Genomic DNA, 17,589 nt, shown 5'->3' on the forward strand with positions numbered 1-17,589 from the left:
CGCACAGGGAACCAGAAACTTCCGCAAATAACACGCCTGTCTGAGCCTTCCCATTGCATATGGATGGTCTCAGTGCTCTTTTGGGGGGGGGGGGTGCGGGGGCAGTTGGTCCACAATCTTTCTACACAATTTGAGCTGGTGATGACCTGCCATGCAGAAGCAGGCTATCTTACAAGGGGAGGAATGGTAAATGAAGCAAATTCCAATGCTTCAACCCATGCACGTTGCAACTCCTCTCAAACATGTTCTCCTCTTTGAACAGGAGAAGCTCCATTACAATCGCGGAGAACCTGAGAAGATGGAAGGCGGTGCCCATTTTTCAGGGCGGCTCATCTTGCAGGAGTGGAGCGAGACTGTGCCATTGGTGATGGGGAGCTTAGATTCAGGCATCCACCTAGTCATTTTAGGAATGAGACATTGTTTAAGTTGTACTTGTATTTGTGGGTGTTAGGAATGAGTTTTAGCTTTAAGTTTAAATTTAATTTGTATTTTTCTATTTGTGCATTAAGGGGGGAACTTGAGTTTTAGTTTCACTTTAAAAGATGCCTGCATTTTAATTAGCTTTTACAACTCCTGAAGGGGAATTAAAATAAACATAAGGTAGAAAAAATGGTGCTGTTGCCAGCAACAGGAGGCCCACAGACAATCTGAAAGCAGTTTGGCTCAGTTGAAACCAGCTGCCAGGAGAAGCAGGCCACAGGAGAGGGAACTGCAGGAGCAGGTTCCAAAAACTAAAGTACAAAGTCCCCAAAACCAGGGAGTGGAACAGAAAAGGTTCCAAGAGGACTGTTAAGTCAAAGGATAAGGATTGGAGTCTGAAAAAGGTGCTGTCAAGTAAAGTTAAAAGGAGCAGACAGGAGGGCTCCAAGGGTGAAAGCTGCAGGACACAGACATAAAGGAAAATAGGCTTGCGAGAAGCTAGAAGATCCAAGGAGACAGCTGAAGGTCTGTAACTCTTTACTAGGCACGTGAAACAGTGGTGTTCTCTTGGCACACCTGAGCATTTGAGAGAGAGTGCATGGAAGAAAACTTGAACGCACATGGCGTTTCAGGGGAGAGGAACATCGAAAGGAGAGTTCAAAACCCTGGAGGTGGAGCGTTGTGGAAGGCGTCTGAGAGAAAACGTTGTTTGGGAGAAGATTCCAAAGTGAGTTCTTCGAGAGTGGAGATTGGAAACCCTCGTGTGAAAGATAGAGATGTGAGAACAATTGGTGTGACAAATGTCTGGGAGAAGTTGATGAGTGTGTGGGGGGAGTTGAGGAGAGATCCATAGCATCTGTTTGAGGTAGCATCTGTCACTTGGTTTCAGAGTGTGGTGTGTCTGACTACAGGTCGCCTATTGGTTTACATGGACTGTGTATTATTGTGATCATGAGAGTATAAGATAGCTTTTGTAACTTGTGTTTTCCTTATAAATCTGTGTATATCTTTAAAGGTATAGTTGTAAGTGAAGGAGTATTGTAATTGTTCATATTTTCTTGTTTAATAAATGTTTTATTCTTTTGTTAAAAGTTCATCAGCTGACTCCTGTAACTCTGTTCAGTAGTCACTCTCCGCCATATCTAAACAAAGAATAAAAGTTAGGGTCTATCAAGCCGGGTTCCATCCTGGGATCTGGCTGTCCAGAGGTAACTTCAGCTGGGATCGTAACAGTGAGGATTCATCCATTCAATGCAAACCTGAGGGTCAAATATGCCTCCATGTTGGAGGCAGCTGATGCTGTTACTTGCACTCTCCTCTCTCACTTACAGGTACTTCCATGAAGAGACCAAAGCCTGAGGAGGAGGAGGAGGTCTCCCTGTCAGGCCTCAGCGCCAGCTCTGATATGAGCCAGGCAAGAGAAGAGGAGAGCTCCACACCTGGACAAGTGTCTCATAAGTCATGCACTCTCCACCAACTCAGGAACACACACCTCAGTGAGTAATATTGCTAGTTTAGGAAGGGTCTCAGAATCTGGTAGTCACCGCACAGACATGTGTTCACACAGGAGGCAACTTCAGCTGAGCTCCCTGGCTCTTGGAGGACTGCTGAGGAAAGGCATCGGTGAGGTCCGAATCAGATGACGAGCCTCTGGAATCAGCCTTCCAACTCATCATGAAGAGTCAGCAGAAAGCAGGGGAGCATCACGCAGAGCTGTTGGAAGCCCCCAATAGAGTGGCAAGCAAGTCAGCAAAGTCTGTCCATCTACTCTGCCAAGTGGTTATGGTACTGGGTTTGTAACCCCAAGATCAAGAGTTCAAATCTCACAATGGCAAACTATGAAACAATGTAACTTCATCTGAAACAGATGGAAATGGGTTTGTACTCGAAAGAGTTACTCTGATGAAGTGCTGCCCACATGTGCAAGCATTGAGGTCTCCTCGGGGAGGATGGCGGACGCCATGGACACCCTGGTCCAGCAGAATGCCCAGTTTCTGTCACAGATGTGCGCAGACCTGCACTCCATCACGGTAGCCATGGGTGAGTTCATACAGTAGCACCGACAAAAGGGAATGGGGCACCTCGACATCCCTCCAGGTGCTACTTCGTCTCAAGGAGTCGGGTCGGGGTCGAGAGAAGGAGCAGCAGTTGGACACCCCTGGGTCATCCACTCAATAATCTCAGAGGTTAGGTTGTCCACTTCCTCCGAATCCCCTTCAACCTTGTCACCACAGAGGGAGCAGCAGACCCACAAGAGGACAGCGAGGCCCTCAAGGCCTCAGCTCTCCAGAGGACGGCCACCGAAATCTTCAAAGGTAATGGGACAAACAACTCCACAGGCTCCCTCCACCGCTGCTGCAGATGTCAGGGCAGCACCTAGAAGTGGTAGACCACGAAAAATCAAGAAATTTTGATCATAAGTGTGCAAAAACAATATTGTCACAGATTATTCTGCAAGTATACTGACATTCCCTACATAAGGTCTACTGTTTCTTTCATTATATAGCAGAGGTGGCCAAACTGCGGCTTGCAAGCCAAATGTGGTTCTTCAGCCCTTAGACAGTGGCATTTCCCGTGAGCTGAAAACCGGCTAATTGCGCTTTGGAGCGGGGGGTAGAATTGAACCAGAGAGGAAGTGAGCTGCATTGTGAAAGCAAACAAAAGCTTCATTTGAAGAAAATAGATAATAGGCACGACAGAAACAGATTTTGGATGAACATGAGCAGACATCTGGCCTCTGGATGGAAGGTTAAACGTGAAGCATCTGACAACAGCGCAAGGGAAGGTATCCTCAAAACACATGGAAGGGCTTTAAATTAAAGTCCAGAATCTGTGTACATGAGGGACAAGGGGGATTTCGCTCTATCTCCCTTCATTCACTCTCGCTATAATGTAACATGACAAATGCAGCAATTACATATGATTAAGGGTCTGACTGAAATATTTGACAGTACATTTGCGAAGATCACACAAAGAATAGAGAGAAAGAGACAAATACAAATGAGACAGGAACGAGAGAGAACAAGGCAGAGACGGTCTGAGAGACAGGATACAGACAGAGAGAAAGAGAGATAAAGAACCACAGTGAGAGAAATTCCACAAAGATGGAGGTAACTGTCTTAATTTTTTGTGTCCTCCAGTTTATAACTGAATTTTTTTCGCCATTGAAATGTTGTGAAGAGAATGTCTCTGTGCATCCTGGGCTCTTAGTGTGCCATTCTGTTTTTAAGTTAGAGGGGGAGAGAAAGAGATCAAGAGAGAGAGGTAACTGTGGTAGAACTGGAAGGTTCACCATGAATATTTAGCGTACAAAGTCCAGGATTGGTGCCGTAAGTGGGTACGGGGGTGGGGGGAAAGGGAAGGCACAGAGGGAAATCATCAGTTTAAGGCAGTCTGCGGAATTATTACAAGGGGTGGGGTCTGGGGAACTCTTGGAGGTAAAAATGTTGAGACCCACAGCTCAGACAGCTCAGTGTAATTTCAATCTCTCTATCTCTTCCTGCAACTTTTGCACCTCTCTCCATCTTCCTAGCTGTTACTTCACATCTTCTCCCATTCCGTGGCCCGTGCTCTACCTCCCGCTCCGTGAGGCTGCCCCTCACTCCACGCTCTCCTTCGCTTCCCTGTGCTCCCGACTTGGAAGTCACATTGAAAAGTTACTTTCCCGCTTTTTCCAGCTCATTCAATCATATGCTGGCTTCTCACCGCGTCAGCTGCTGATTGGCTCACTAGTGATGGCTTGGACTAGTGATTTCTGATTGGACAAGCAGCTTTATAGCATTTTTCAAATGTGCAACAGTTGAATGAGTTGAAGACCACGAGTTGCACAAGCTTGGTCTACCATAGAACCCCTTGACGTATGTTATGGAACCCCAGGGTTCTGCAGAACAGAGTTTGGGAAATCCTGGTCTAAAGAGTTAAAATTCTGCTAAAGACCTCCTGACTGCCAGTTCGTAGCCAAATCTCCATTCACCGTTGTGATGTTCTTGGTTATTGGCTGCATTTGGTGCTATGCAAATGTAGTTTCTGAGTGCTGTGTCTCTTTGGAATTTGCACCTGCTGCCTGTCTGTTGCCCCCATGCTGTTGGAGAACAGATGCTGCAGCAACAGCTGGGTTCTCCCATGCACCCGCCAGTGGGATCGATGGTGGGCGGAAATTCAGCAGGGGGTCCAAAAATTGGTTTCACGCCTGCCTGAGGTTACACCGGGATCTTCCGATGCTGCCTGCCATGGCGGATTGGGAATCCTATTGGAGGCCAGTGAGAAACCCATTTGCATCCCACTAATGGGATGCAAATTTAGCACCCCCCCCCCCCGGCTCTGATTCTCTGTTACGCCAGCGGGAAAACACGCCAATCCAGAACATGTGGCGTGCAAAACTCGGGAATTTTTAGGGCCTTGCTTAGCTCATGGACATCCGAGGAGATAATGATGGTGGAGGCCCAGACTCTGGAGGAACATGTTCATCGCATGGTGGGTGGAGCCTCATCCACATGGCTCCTCCGTGAAGCAGCTTTCGGAAGATGGGAAATATCCACGCAGCAACTTCAGACTTCCAGGGACATCGGCATGGGGAGGTACAGGTGAGCAGCAAAGGAAGCGGGAGGCAATGTCCAGGCAAATGTGCTCAGAGGGAGGGGTCAGTCTAGTCAATAGCTGACTCCTGTCAGTAAATTACTTTGAGACGTTTTGTGTTCAGGAGGAACTTTATAACTGCATGCCTTTCAATTATGATGATCCTTTTTATGGCTTGGGTAGAAAATGAACTGAAAAGAAAGCATTTCACTGGGCTTTCACATTCAATTGTTATGGTTTATATTCACAAATAAAATTTTAAAAATCAGAAACAAAAGTTTTGGAAATGCGTATTAGGCCAGTCAGCCTCTCAAAACAGGAATTAAGGTAATCAGAATCAAAAGTTGTTTTGAATTAAATCAACACTTGCTAGAAATGCTCCCATACACAAGTCTACCATGATGGCTTCTCCCTTCACTATGATGGATGAGCTCAGTAAGAAGACTAGTTGCAAATGAAGCAACTTAAAAACAATAAAAGGAACTGAAAAACTTGGAATTGGAGGCAAAAGAAAAAAAGAAGAGAATAAAAGGAAAGGGAACGGGCAGCAAGAGGCTACAGATATAGACTGGTTAATGAGTGGGCAAAGATTTGGCAGATGGAGTATAATGTGGGAAAATATGAAATTGTCCATTTTGGCAGGAAGAGTAAAAGGGAAGCATATTATCTAAATGCTGAGAGATTCAGAGCTCTGAGATGCAGAGGGATCTGGGTGAGTTAGTGCATGAGTCACAAAAGGCTGGTTTGCAGGTACAGCAAGTAATTATGAAAACTAGTAGAATGTTATCATTTATTGTGAGGGGAATTGAATACAAAAGAGAGGAGGTTATGCTTCAGTTGTACAGGTCACTGGTGACACTACATTTGGAGTACTGTGTGCAGTATTGGTCACCTTATTTAAGGAAGGATGTAAATTTGTTGGAAGCCGTTCAGATTAAGTTTACCAGACTAAAGCTGGGTTGTCTTTTGAGGAAAGGTTGGACAGACTAGACTTGTATCTGCTGGAGTTTAGAAGAGTAAGAGGCAACTTGATTGAAACATACAAGATCCTGACAGGGTGGATGTGGAGAGGATGTTTCCTCTTGTGGGAGAATCTAGAACTAGGGGTTTAAAAATAAGGGGTCGCCCGTTTAACATAGGGATGAGGCGAAATTATTTTCTCTCAAGAGTCATGAATCTTTGGAACTCTCTTCCTGAAAGGCGATGGAGGCAGAGTCTTTGAATATTTTTAAGGCAGAGGTGGATAGATTCTTGATAAGCAAGGGGGTGATAGGTTAGCAGGGGTAGGCAGGATACAGATTTGAGTTTACTGCCAGATCAGCCATGATTTTATTAAATGGTGGAGCAGGCTTGAGGGGCTGAATGATCTTCCCCTGCTCCTTGTCTGTATGTAAAAGAAAAAGAACATTTATAAAGTTGGAGCTGGAATTTCAGTTAAAGGAGAAGTATGAAGAAAGAAAGGCAAAGGAGAGAGAGAAAGAACAGAAAGGGATACCAGCTTAAGAGGTTGGACTTTAAAAAGAATGGCCTCAGATGCTGAGGAGGCTTTTGATGATGAAAAGACCTCCAACCCAAAGCCAAATGGGGAAATGTTTAAATTTGTACAAGTTCTTCTAAAGTTTGAGGAAGGGGATGTTGAGACATTTTTTATTTCGTTTGAGAACGTGGCTAAGCAAATGAAGTGGCCAAACAAAATCTGGACATTGCTCTATTGTTCTTAAAGAGGGTTGATGGGTACAGCTCGCAAGGTTTATGCTTCACTTTCAGAAGAGGTGGATTATGATGCAGTTAAAAAGGCTATTCTGAGTGCGCAAGAGTTAGTCCCTGAGGCATACAGGCAGAAAATATAAGGAAACAGCCTGGGCAGACCTATACTCAGTTTGAGAGGGTAAAGAAAAGTAATTTTGACCGTTGGATACAGGCATTAAAGGTAGAGACAATATGTGAAGCTCTTAGAAAAATAACTCTCCGCTAAGAATTTAAGAATTCACTTCTCCAGTAGTTAGAACCCATGTTGAAGACCAGAGGGTTAAAACAGCCAGACAGTCAGCGGAGATGGCTGACGGTTATGAGCTGGCCCATAAATCTAAATCCTTTCTCTTGTCATCCACACAAACATGAGAAGGATAGAAGGTGAAAGGAAGGCAATAGCCAGGGAAGGGATGGGACATCTGGAAATACCCCGGAAACTCTTCCTCAGGCCAGAAAGGAAGGTGCTGAAGGTGAAAGTGATATTCGAAGGCCTAACTAGGTGGGACATGCTCATGCCAATTGCTGGAAATTGAGGGTGAAATCCATGAGACTTATTGGGGTACAGAAGGGCAACTCAAAAAAAGGAGTCCTGACTGAAAGTACAACAGATCAAATTGTAGCATTAACTGCAGCTGTGAAATTGAGTGTGGACACCGCTGAGAGTTCAGGAGGTGAATAAGAGACATGAGTTATAAAGAATTTTTGTCAAGCGGAAAAGTAACCCCTTATCCCTCAAATGAGACAGCTGCAACTATAATCACACTTAGAGATACAGGAGCCACTCAAACACTTTGGCTGGGGAAAGGCACAACTTTTCCACCATAGAGTGCATTAAAATCCAAAGTTTTAGTCAATGGTATTGGTGGGGAGTATATACCTGTACCTTTGTCTGGGATAGTGATGGTAGGAGTTGTTCAGCAGCTACTGTAGATGGAGTTTATTTACTCATGGGAAATTACTTAGCTGGAGCGAAGTTAGTAGCATCTTCCATAATTACAGAAAGCCCAAGTGAGAATAAAGAGGCAGAGCAATTACAGGAAAAGGTTCTAGGAATTTTTCCTTTGTGTCTGATGACCCGAGCAATGGCTAAGCAAAATCGATCATCAAAGGTCAAAGTGATACCACAGACAGATATTTGGCTGGCTGAAACTTTCTTTAAATATTTAGATAATAGGAAAGAGATGTTTAACAAATCTTCTCTAGTTGAGGCTCCACAAGCTAATCCAGAGTTAAGTAAGACAGCACAATCAGCCCAAAGTGAAGATGAGGCTAAGGCAGCTCTAGAATGTTATATTAGAAATGGAATTTAATGAGGAAGTGGAGATCTCCTCACAGACCTGCAGATGAGGAGGGGACACTTGTTCATCAGGTAGTGGTACTGCCCAAATATCGTAGAGATATTACGAATAGCACATGAAATTCCTATGGCAGGACATCTAGGAATACGGAAAACTCAAGAGCGAATAAACCGGCAGTTTTACTGGCCGGGTCTTCATAAGGATGTGGTGCAGATTTGTAAAACATGCCATACGTGCCAGATAGTAGGAAATCCACAACATGCAATCAAACCGACACCTTTAATTCCTATACCAATTTTTGAGGAACCCATTCATTAGGGTGTTAGTGGACTGTGTGGGACCGTTACCAAAAATGAAAGCAGGACACCAGTATATCCTTATTATGATGGATATAACAACTCGATTTCCAGAGATCATCCCTTGAAGGGCCATCAAGGCTAAAGTTGTGGTAGCGAAGTTAACCCATTTTAGATCCAGTTAGATCAAGGTTCCAATTTTATGTCTAAAATTTTTCAGAACATAATGAGTAGTTTGGTCTACAGCATATCATTTACACAAACAGGGAGCTTTAGCGAGGTAATATCAAACTCTCAAAACAATGATTAAAGCATATTTTCATGAATCTCCCCATGATTGAGGCAAAGGACTGGATTTTTTTTTTATTTGCTACCTGAGATTCACCAGATCAATCTACTGGTTTTAGTCCTTTTGAATTAGTTTACTGACATGAGGTAAAAGGTCCTCTGAAATTAATCAAAGAAAAGTTTTTAGGAGAGGGATGAATTCTCCATGGGAAGAATTTTCTCCCTGTCGGGCGGGCATGTCAGGAGCGGGCGCGGAACTGATCACCACCCGCGATCGGCTCTGTGCCGCAATTTTAAATAGGTGGGCCAATTAAGGCCCGCCCAGCATGACACACGGCTAATGGCGCTCAGCGCTACCTGTACAGGCAGGGAGAAGGGGAAGAGTCGGAGGCTGCACTGAAGAGCGGAGAAATCTCCAAGGCGCGGAGCTGCCTCAGGGAGATTAAGTATTGAAATTTTCAATAAAGAAACATAAAAATTATTTACACATGTCCCCTCATGTGACAGTATGAAAAAATATTTGTTTACTTAATAAAACCTACATAGGGAACCTCTTCCCACCTGTGGATGAGGTTTCTTGAAAAACACGAAAGCCACTTGGGCTCTTCGCCTGCCACTAACCTTAAGTATGGGCGGGCAACGTTGATAATTACGTTAATTGGTTTTTTATTGACCTTAACAGGCCTTTAATTTTCACTGGGGTGGGGGGAGGGCAGCAGCGGGGGGTGCTCAGAGATGCGGACCCAGATTCGGGAGATCTCAGGCAGCCTCCATTTTATTGGAGAAGGTAAGTCGATAAGTTAGTCTTCTCATCTGCAGCTTGATTATAGTGGTGCATAACTGTGCTGTCTGGAGTAACAGCGAAGTAACTTTCCATTCTTCTGAGCCTGTTTCCTTTTATTCCAAAAACTTACGCTTCGACCCCACCCCCCCCCCTCTCGCCAGCCAGAGAAAATCCGAAACGTGGCTCCCTGAACAAAGAGGTTGGACAAGCCTGGTATATTAAGTAAATACTCGTAGCCCAGACACCACATGTGCCTGTGACTTATACATTGCTGTAAATAATTAGCTTTCCTCAACAGACCTTCGATGAGATCTCTGCCACCTTGAACCCATCCTCAATTTTTATGTCACTTAAGATGGCATAAGAACGATATGACATCATCCTGGACAGGCCCTGTGCACCCTGCGCATAAGAAAAAAGGGCGTGAAAAGCTGGGTCAAGTGACCAGATGTGGAGCACCATAGTCAGGAATTGTCCCGGAAAGAAGGGCGAGGGAGAGGGACAGGGAGAGGTCCCAATAAGTGTCCCAGGGCAGGAGGTGGTTGTCAACCAAGAGTCTTGAACAGGCTTGTGGAACTGTTGGAACCTATCATTGCTTTTCTTGAAGGAAAGATCCTATCCACAGCAGGAAGAGGACGAATGGATATAGGAACTGATGTTTCTCACTGATATTATGCAGCATCTACAAACTCCCAACTTGGCACTGCAGGGAAAGGAGATTATTTCTGACCTTAGACAGTTTTCAGCTTCCAGAATAAAGTAAAGCTTTTGCAAAAAGACATGTTATCAAGAAAGTTCAACCACTTTCCCCATCTCAACACAGAGGGTAAACATGTTCCCTGATATTGAAATAAAAGATCACAAACTTGAAGAATACAGGGATATATTACAAGAAGTGCTTGATCATTTTCGAACCTGCTTTAATAACCCGCAGAAGTTGAGATCCTGCTCCATCTCCCTTGTAAACCCATTCATAGTTGATGTGGTCAATGATGGTAGTTCAATTCTCAAACCTGTGGTTACAGTAACAGCTGCTGTAGAAGTGGAGCTGTTGGACTTCCAGGAAGACAAGGGTCAAAAGGTGAAGCTTAAATCACAGTCTACAATCGAGTTCTGGAAGCAAGTGCCAGAAACAAAATATTCTCAACTCAAGAAAACTAGTGAGCAGCTCATTTCAATTTTCAGCACAACATATTGCTGTGAATCACCGCACGTCGTAATGTAGCTTATAAAGTGGAAACATTGTGCAGTCCTTACAGATCAACACTGACAGAGATCCTTCGTACAGCCTTGACAACATATCAATCAGATTTTCAAAGACTTACGGCCAGGACAGAGATCCACAAGCTCTCTGCTAGCAGTAAGCAGCCTGTGTAAAGTTTGTTCATTTCTTGCGGCTCTCGAATATCTTAAGATTATCGTATGTGGTTCATAGATTCAGTAATTTTGGCCAAGCTGGTCTATTGCAAGCACAATCCAATTATTCAAACTTAAGTATGAACCACTTGCTCTGGTACTTGTTATCACACGTGCCTATTTGGTAAATTATTCACTATAGAAACTGATCGCAAACCATTGAATATCATTTGGCACAGGACTTTGATGAGAGTGCCATGCAGATTGCAACAACTTCTGATAAAAATACAGGGATACAAATTCGATGTCTGTTGCGAGCCAGGTAGCGAAAGTTACTTCAAATACACTGAGCAGGTGACCAAATCCAAAAAAGACCACAACTGGTCAACCAAAGATTAAGTTTTCTTTAGAAAAATCTTGACCAGCTTGTATTTCTATTTTGGACCATGGGTTTTCAACCTTTTTGGTGTAACTGCAAACCAATATTCTGGCAGTCTCCCCTTTTTCACATATGGATGCATATTAGTCACGCCATATGTTACAAATGACTTTGATATAGGTTTCTCCTGGTAATGGAAACATGCCTTCAATGTGTCCATCAAACTCGCTACAGAAACCATGGCCTGAATTGTTTGGTTGTTGGGCGCGTGCGACCGGTGGGCCTGGGAGGGGCTGGGAAACGGATCCCCGACCATGATTTCACACTGACTGACCAGTTAACCGTTAGCTAGCATGAAACACGTGCTGAAAAGTTCAGCACTGCCGGGGTGGAGGCAGGAAGAGGGCGGGTGATGACATCACCGAGGGCATGGATGAGCACTCCCTGCCCAGAGACCTGCCTCAGGTAGCTAGACCTGAAAATAATGAAATAAAGCTCTAAAAAATGTCAATGCAGCATAATCAAGCACCTGAAAGTGTACTTCAGAAAAACGCTGTCACCAGATATTTCTATTTTATTTCCTAACAGAGATTTCATCCCGCCCTTGAATGAGATTTCATGCAAAAAGCGAAGGTCGCCTGGCCAATTCACCCATCTGCCAACCGTAAGATTGGACAGGCCATGAAAAATCACACAACTGCGCTGTTAATAGGCTTAACTGCCTGTCTAATTGTTGGCAGGCACACTTCCAACTTTTGTGGGCGCCTGAATGAAATATTATGATTGCACGGTGACGCCGGGATGCTCACTCAACATCATCTCAGGTGATTTTACCACCGATCGGGTCAGGCGCATGCCTATGGGTGTAAAATTCTGCCCACGTAACGTGTCTGATTGACAACCATTTCCAAAATGATCCTGCTCAATCACTTTCTTCATTTCGTTGTTTTGATCAACCACCAGATGAGTAAACCTGAGGAAGTCATTTTCTAGCTTATTCAAGAGATTTGCCACACGACATTGAAGCTGCACCCCACTACCGAAACCCTAATTCTGCCAGCATGCAAAAGTATCGAAAGAATAATAGTGGGAGCTGATGCTGCCAAAGAAATCACCAATGTATCTGAAAGAGAAACAATCAAATGGCATAGTAACGAAATGTCAGTTAATATTGCACAGATGCTTCAAGAGAAATTAGAAATGAGTGGAAATTTTCCCTGCAGATTGATGAGTCCACAGATATTAGCAGACACTGGCAGCTCTTAGCCAATGTCAGGAATGTTGACGGGGAGTCTATCAAAGAGAATTTCTTCTTTTGCAAAGAATTGTCTGGTCACATGATCAGAGAGGAACTCTTTCGTGTCACAACTGCTTATCTGGGGGAAAACAATCTTAACTGGAGCAAGTGCAAAACCATCTGCACTGACAGAGCAGCTTCCATGAGGGGGAAAAGTCAAAGTGTTTGTGAGTAAAGTGAAAGAATAGAATCCTGACATCCAGGTCGGCCACTGAATCCTGCACCGTAAAGCCCTTGTTTCCAAAACAATCCAGCCTGAGTTAACTCAGTATTAGATGAAACTGAAAATCATGAATTATGTAAATTCGTGTCCTTCAAAATCGCACTTGTTTCCTATTTGGTGTGAAGAGATGGGAGCAGAGTACCAGGGTTTACTTGTGCCCACAGGAGTGTGATGGCTGTCTCAGGAGAAGGTTCTGGCCTGTATTTATAAGCTCCGTAATGCATCGCCCAGGATTTTCCCCTTGGCGATTGGGGGCAGGCCCCACTCACCAACGGGATAATGATGTGGGATGACATCAGGAGGAATCCCCGATGTCATCCCAGTCCCTTTAAATTTTTAGGAAGGTGGGCAGACAGCGAAATCAGCTGTCTGCCCGCCGACCTGTCAACGGCCAATTGAGGCCATTGACAGGCTAGTTAAGATAATTAAAGACCTGCCCGTCCAAGCTTAAGGTTGGCAGGCAGGCCAGTAGCCCCAGCGGGCTGCAGATTATTCATGAAACTTCGTCCACTGGCAGGATGAACTTTCATGTCTGTTTTTAAAAAATGTAATAAATTTTAAGTGTTTATTATTAACATGTCCCACCTTGTGTGACATTGTCACATGAGGGGGATATGTTAATAATTTTAATATTTTTAGACTTTACTTACCTCTCTCAAATCCCCTTGAGACAGCACTTTGCCTCAGGGAGCAGTGCGCTCTTTTGCACATGTGCAAAAGAGCGCACTTTGACAGTTGGGGATTCCCTCCCCCACCCCTCACAGGAAGTGCATAGAACTTCCTGTCGGGCAGGCCGCTGGGCGGGCCTTAATTGGCCCACCCACTCAAAATGGCGGCGGGCCCCGTTACGATGGCGAGGGTCGGCTGTCCGCCTGCCACCAAGCCGGTGAGGCCCATACGCCATCCGAGGGCAAAATTCTGCCCATTGAAAGAATTTTTGCTCTGCATGAGTTGCCATATAAAAGATTTAACATGATGATTCTTGATGCGCTAAGCTTGCATATATTTCATATATATTCAACCATCTGAATGTTAAAATGCAAGGGAAAAACAAGAACATTATGACTGGCACAGATAAATTTAAAGGTTTCAGATCAAATCTGGCCCTTTGGCAGGAAAAGGTGGCCAGTGGATCGATTGAGGTGTTCAAACTGGAATCAGCGAATCCTGCTGGCAAAACCATACTCAATCTTATCTCCACACATCTCAAAACACTACAAGAGAAGTTCAATTGCTACTTCCCGTCCACGAGTATGGACGATTTTGACTGGGTACGTAATCCATTTAGTTCACTTTCTTTTGAATTGTCAAAGTTGTCATTTAAAGAACAAGAGGAACTTGCACAGCTCAGGATGGATTGTACACTGAAACTGAAGTTTGCAGAGATGCCTGGACACATTTTGGTTCCTTGCTGGACAAAAATATCCATCTATTTCAGATTGCACCATAGCAGTGCTCTTAGCGTTTCCTACAACCTACCTGTGCTAGTTGACACTCTCAACACTGGTTTATGCAAAAAAAGAAGGGAGCACCTATCAGTGGAGCAAGACCTGCAAATTGCCCCATCATCAGTTCCTCCCGGGATCAAAAGACTCTGCTCACAGAGGCAGGCCCAGGTGTCACACTAGTGTTGTCAGTAAGATGCTGCTCACAGTATTACCTTAATCCGCATTTTGCCTTGAATCATATACTTTTAATTGCAGTAAGTTTTTTTTAAACCAAGTAGAAAACAACTTTTTTTACTGTTATGAACATGAACTTTCACACTGAGGAATGCAGACTTAAAGAAACTGAAAACAATTGAAATCGTTAATGGGAAATGTTTTTTTTCTATTAAAAAAATTGTATTTGACATGCAACTGGTGATAGGGCTTTCATTGTAAATTGCTTAAACTAATGAAAATTGTATTAGATGGTGGCTGGACATGTTTTTAGAGATAAAAAGCTTTCATCAGAGGTCAGTTCAGTTGGAGAAAATATTTCTGCTATAAAGCTGTGCTGTGAATACAAAAGGTTAGGAACTACTGGTTTAGAGTTGTCTACAGAACCCTTACGCAAGTTTGACAACTTCATATAGACAGTTACTGACTGCTCCTTAGACTTTTCAATTTACTCGTTAGATCCTCAATCAGTTTCTTAAAAGTCTCCATCGCTGCTTTTGAAATCTGGATCTGCTCTTCCACTCTGCACATCTCATCCTTTTTGTTCTCCAAATTGTATCAGAGTTCAAGAATTTCTCTGCTCTTTTCACTACGAAGTTCCAGCAGTTTGTCAGTCTTGGTTTTTAATTCAGCAGTTAATAACTGTTCTGATTCATCAGCAATTCCTTTTCCTGTTCATGGCATTTTTCACAATACTTAAGAAACTTCTGACACTTGAAATTCATCAAGTTTTAATTGAAGATTTATCTTTGTTGAATTTGTTTCTACATGTTTATCATTTATACATTTCAAGTCCTCAAGCATTCTACTTGCTGTGACCGACACTTATATCCTCACCAGTTGTTTCTCATTAGCAAACTCATCTTTCATGCACGAAAGTTGGTTCTCTACATTGAACAGCTTTTCCTTAGAGCCTGGTTCCTCAGGCAGCCTTTGACATTCTTGCATTTCTGATTGTAACTTGTCTTGGGTCCTGGGCTCGTGCTTTTTCCACCTCATCTGGCCTAGCATTAGAAGCTTGGGCTGTAGCTACCACGCAATTGGGGAACAGTCCAAGATGTTACTCCTGCAAAGTCTCTCTCTCACCCTCAACTGGCTGTCTCAAAACCCTTGGAAGTGCTAAGAATTTCAAACCTACCAAATCATTACCCAATATAAAATCCATACCTTCCGTAGGTAAACCAGGGACAATTCCCACCAGAACAACTCTGTTTTCCTAAGTCACTTTGTAACTTGACTTCATACAAGGGAGCAGGTTCCAAAGTCCCATATATAACCCATATTTATATTTTTTGTTAACACAAATCAGCCACCATTAAAATGTTAATTTGTTGACCTGCTTCATCAGCGGAGTAAGGGAACACTGGTCCTTTAGAGACATAACCTCTGTAACATGCGTTGGTAACCACGGCACACGTGATGATTTTGAGTGGCACTCTCACTGCTAGTCTAATGAACGACACAAAGTCACATAATGCTGCTTACATCAGTATCACTTAACAGTGCACTGCATTTAACATCTGTCATGATTGTAAAAATCAAAAGTGTCACACTGTACAGAGCATGTGAGGAATATTAATTTTTAATCTTCTTTAATTTTTATTTTGAGGTGATATTTATGCTAATATTAACATGCTGGGGGTTGTAACTTGTTTTCCAGCTCTGGCACCACCATCAATGTCAAAGAGGAGAGCAAAGCTGCAGGGTAAAGCTTCCTTCACATTACCCCAACAATGCACTTCAATCTCAGCTGCAGAAAGACCACCCACTTCTGCACTAATTTCTTCTGTTTCTCATTCCAGTATCTTTATCGCCACTCGGGTTTGTCATTGAAACAATGGTGAGACTGGCCAAACTGGTTTTGCTCTCGTCGAAACAGAGGCTGGACATTTTCATCTCATCCTGACACGAGGTCAGGCTGCAGCAGGGTAAACTGAGGAGTACATTTGACAAAATGTCAGCCCCCTAAGGAAGCAAAGTTAGATAACCGTTCATTTCAGCCTTCTTGGACAGACTAATTTGGATTTATTCAAAAAAGATTGCGCTGTCCGCACTTTGTAAACTGTTTTAATGTCATCAAGTCTTTTTGTCGGAAAAAGGACAAAACTACCCCAAACTAGGTGACAAGTAACTACATAATGTCATGTTTCTCACTGATATCACCGCTCACCTACTCTCTGACCCCGTGGTGCAGGACAAATGGTTCTGGATCTTTAATAAATCTGGAAGGCATTTCTCCCAAAACTAGCAGTTTTTTCTCAAGAAATTCGAGCTTCGATCTTCTGCTGCTTCCAACACAGAAAAGAGCTATCGACACTGTTCATGTCGATGAGGTTGGAATGTACATGCAAGAACTGGAATCAGAATGTTGACAATTTCAAGTATTCCAGCCATTTGACAAGCTCAGAATTGTGGGCAAAGTTTAGAGATCTGCAGAACTTGAAGGTACCGAGAAAGATCATGGGGCCTCGATTCTGACCTGCTGGACATCCCTGCCAGTGAAATTTGACCATTTGAAGAAAACTGTGTTTGCATTGCTTTCAACATTTTGGATCCACATACCTGTATGAACAGGTGTTTTCACACATGAGGTCAGTCCTCTGTCCCTCTTGGAGCCAGTTAACAACTGGTCACTCAGAAGCCTGTGTACAGCTTAAAGTAATCAAATACATGCCGGACATTGGAAAACTCAGCAAGGAAAAGCAAGGGCAAGGATCACACTAAACTGGTAAGATCTGGATTTTAATTGAATTTTAAATGGAGCTCAAGTATTTTAAAAACCTTATTTACTTTACAAACAACAATTGTTTAATTATATAGAGGCTTTATAAACCTTTAGATGTATTACTAGCACATGAAACCTTAAATTAGAATGAATAAATGAAGACTTGGTATGCCACTTCTGAAAGGTTGCTGAACCTGCTCTATAACCTCCAGTCACCTGACTCACTTTCCATTCCTACCTATTCCCAAGGTAAAAACAGTAGATGCCATGCAGAGTTTCTTACAATCTTCAATTATTAGTGCAGCTTGCTCCCTGTGGAAATACCTGCCACTTGCACCACTGCCACTGTTTTAACACCCATTTCCTATTCTGCTACAATTTCTTCTGAAGACTCCATAAGCATCCCTAATACTGCCACTGGTTTTATCATTCAACTTCCAACAATTGGCTTTTACATGCAACAAAAGCATGCTGTCCTACCTGAATTCAGCGGGCAAGTGTTTACTTGCACTTGGTTGTGAAATTCTACGTTCAA

General features: G+C 43.4%; 1 long non-coding RNA gene across 2 annotated transcripts in view; it reads right to left on the reverse strand.

Annotated features, from left to right (window-relative positions):
* The window catches only part of LOC121280277, a 75,745-nt gene that overhangs the window by 16,005 nt on the left and 42,151 nt on the right, over nucleotides 1-17,589 (reverse strand). The window lies entirely within an intron of this gene.

The sequence above is a fragment of the Carcharodon carcharias genome, chromosome 7 (genome assembly GCF_017639515.1).
Source record: "Carcharodon carcharias isolate sCarCar2 chromosome 7, sCarCar2.pri, whole genome shotgun sequence".
NCBI classification, from domain to species: Eukaryota; Metazoa; Chordata; class Chondrichthyes; order Lamniformes; family Lamnidae; genus Carcharodon; species Carcharodon carcharias.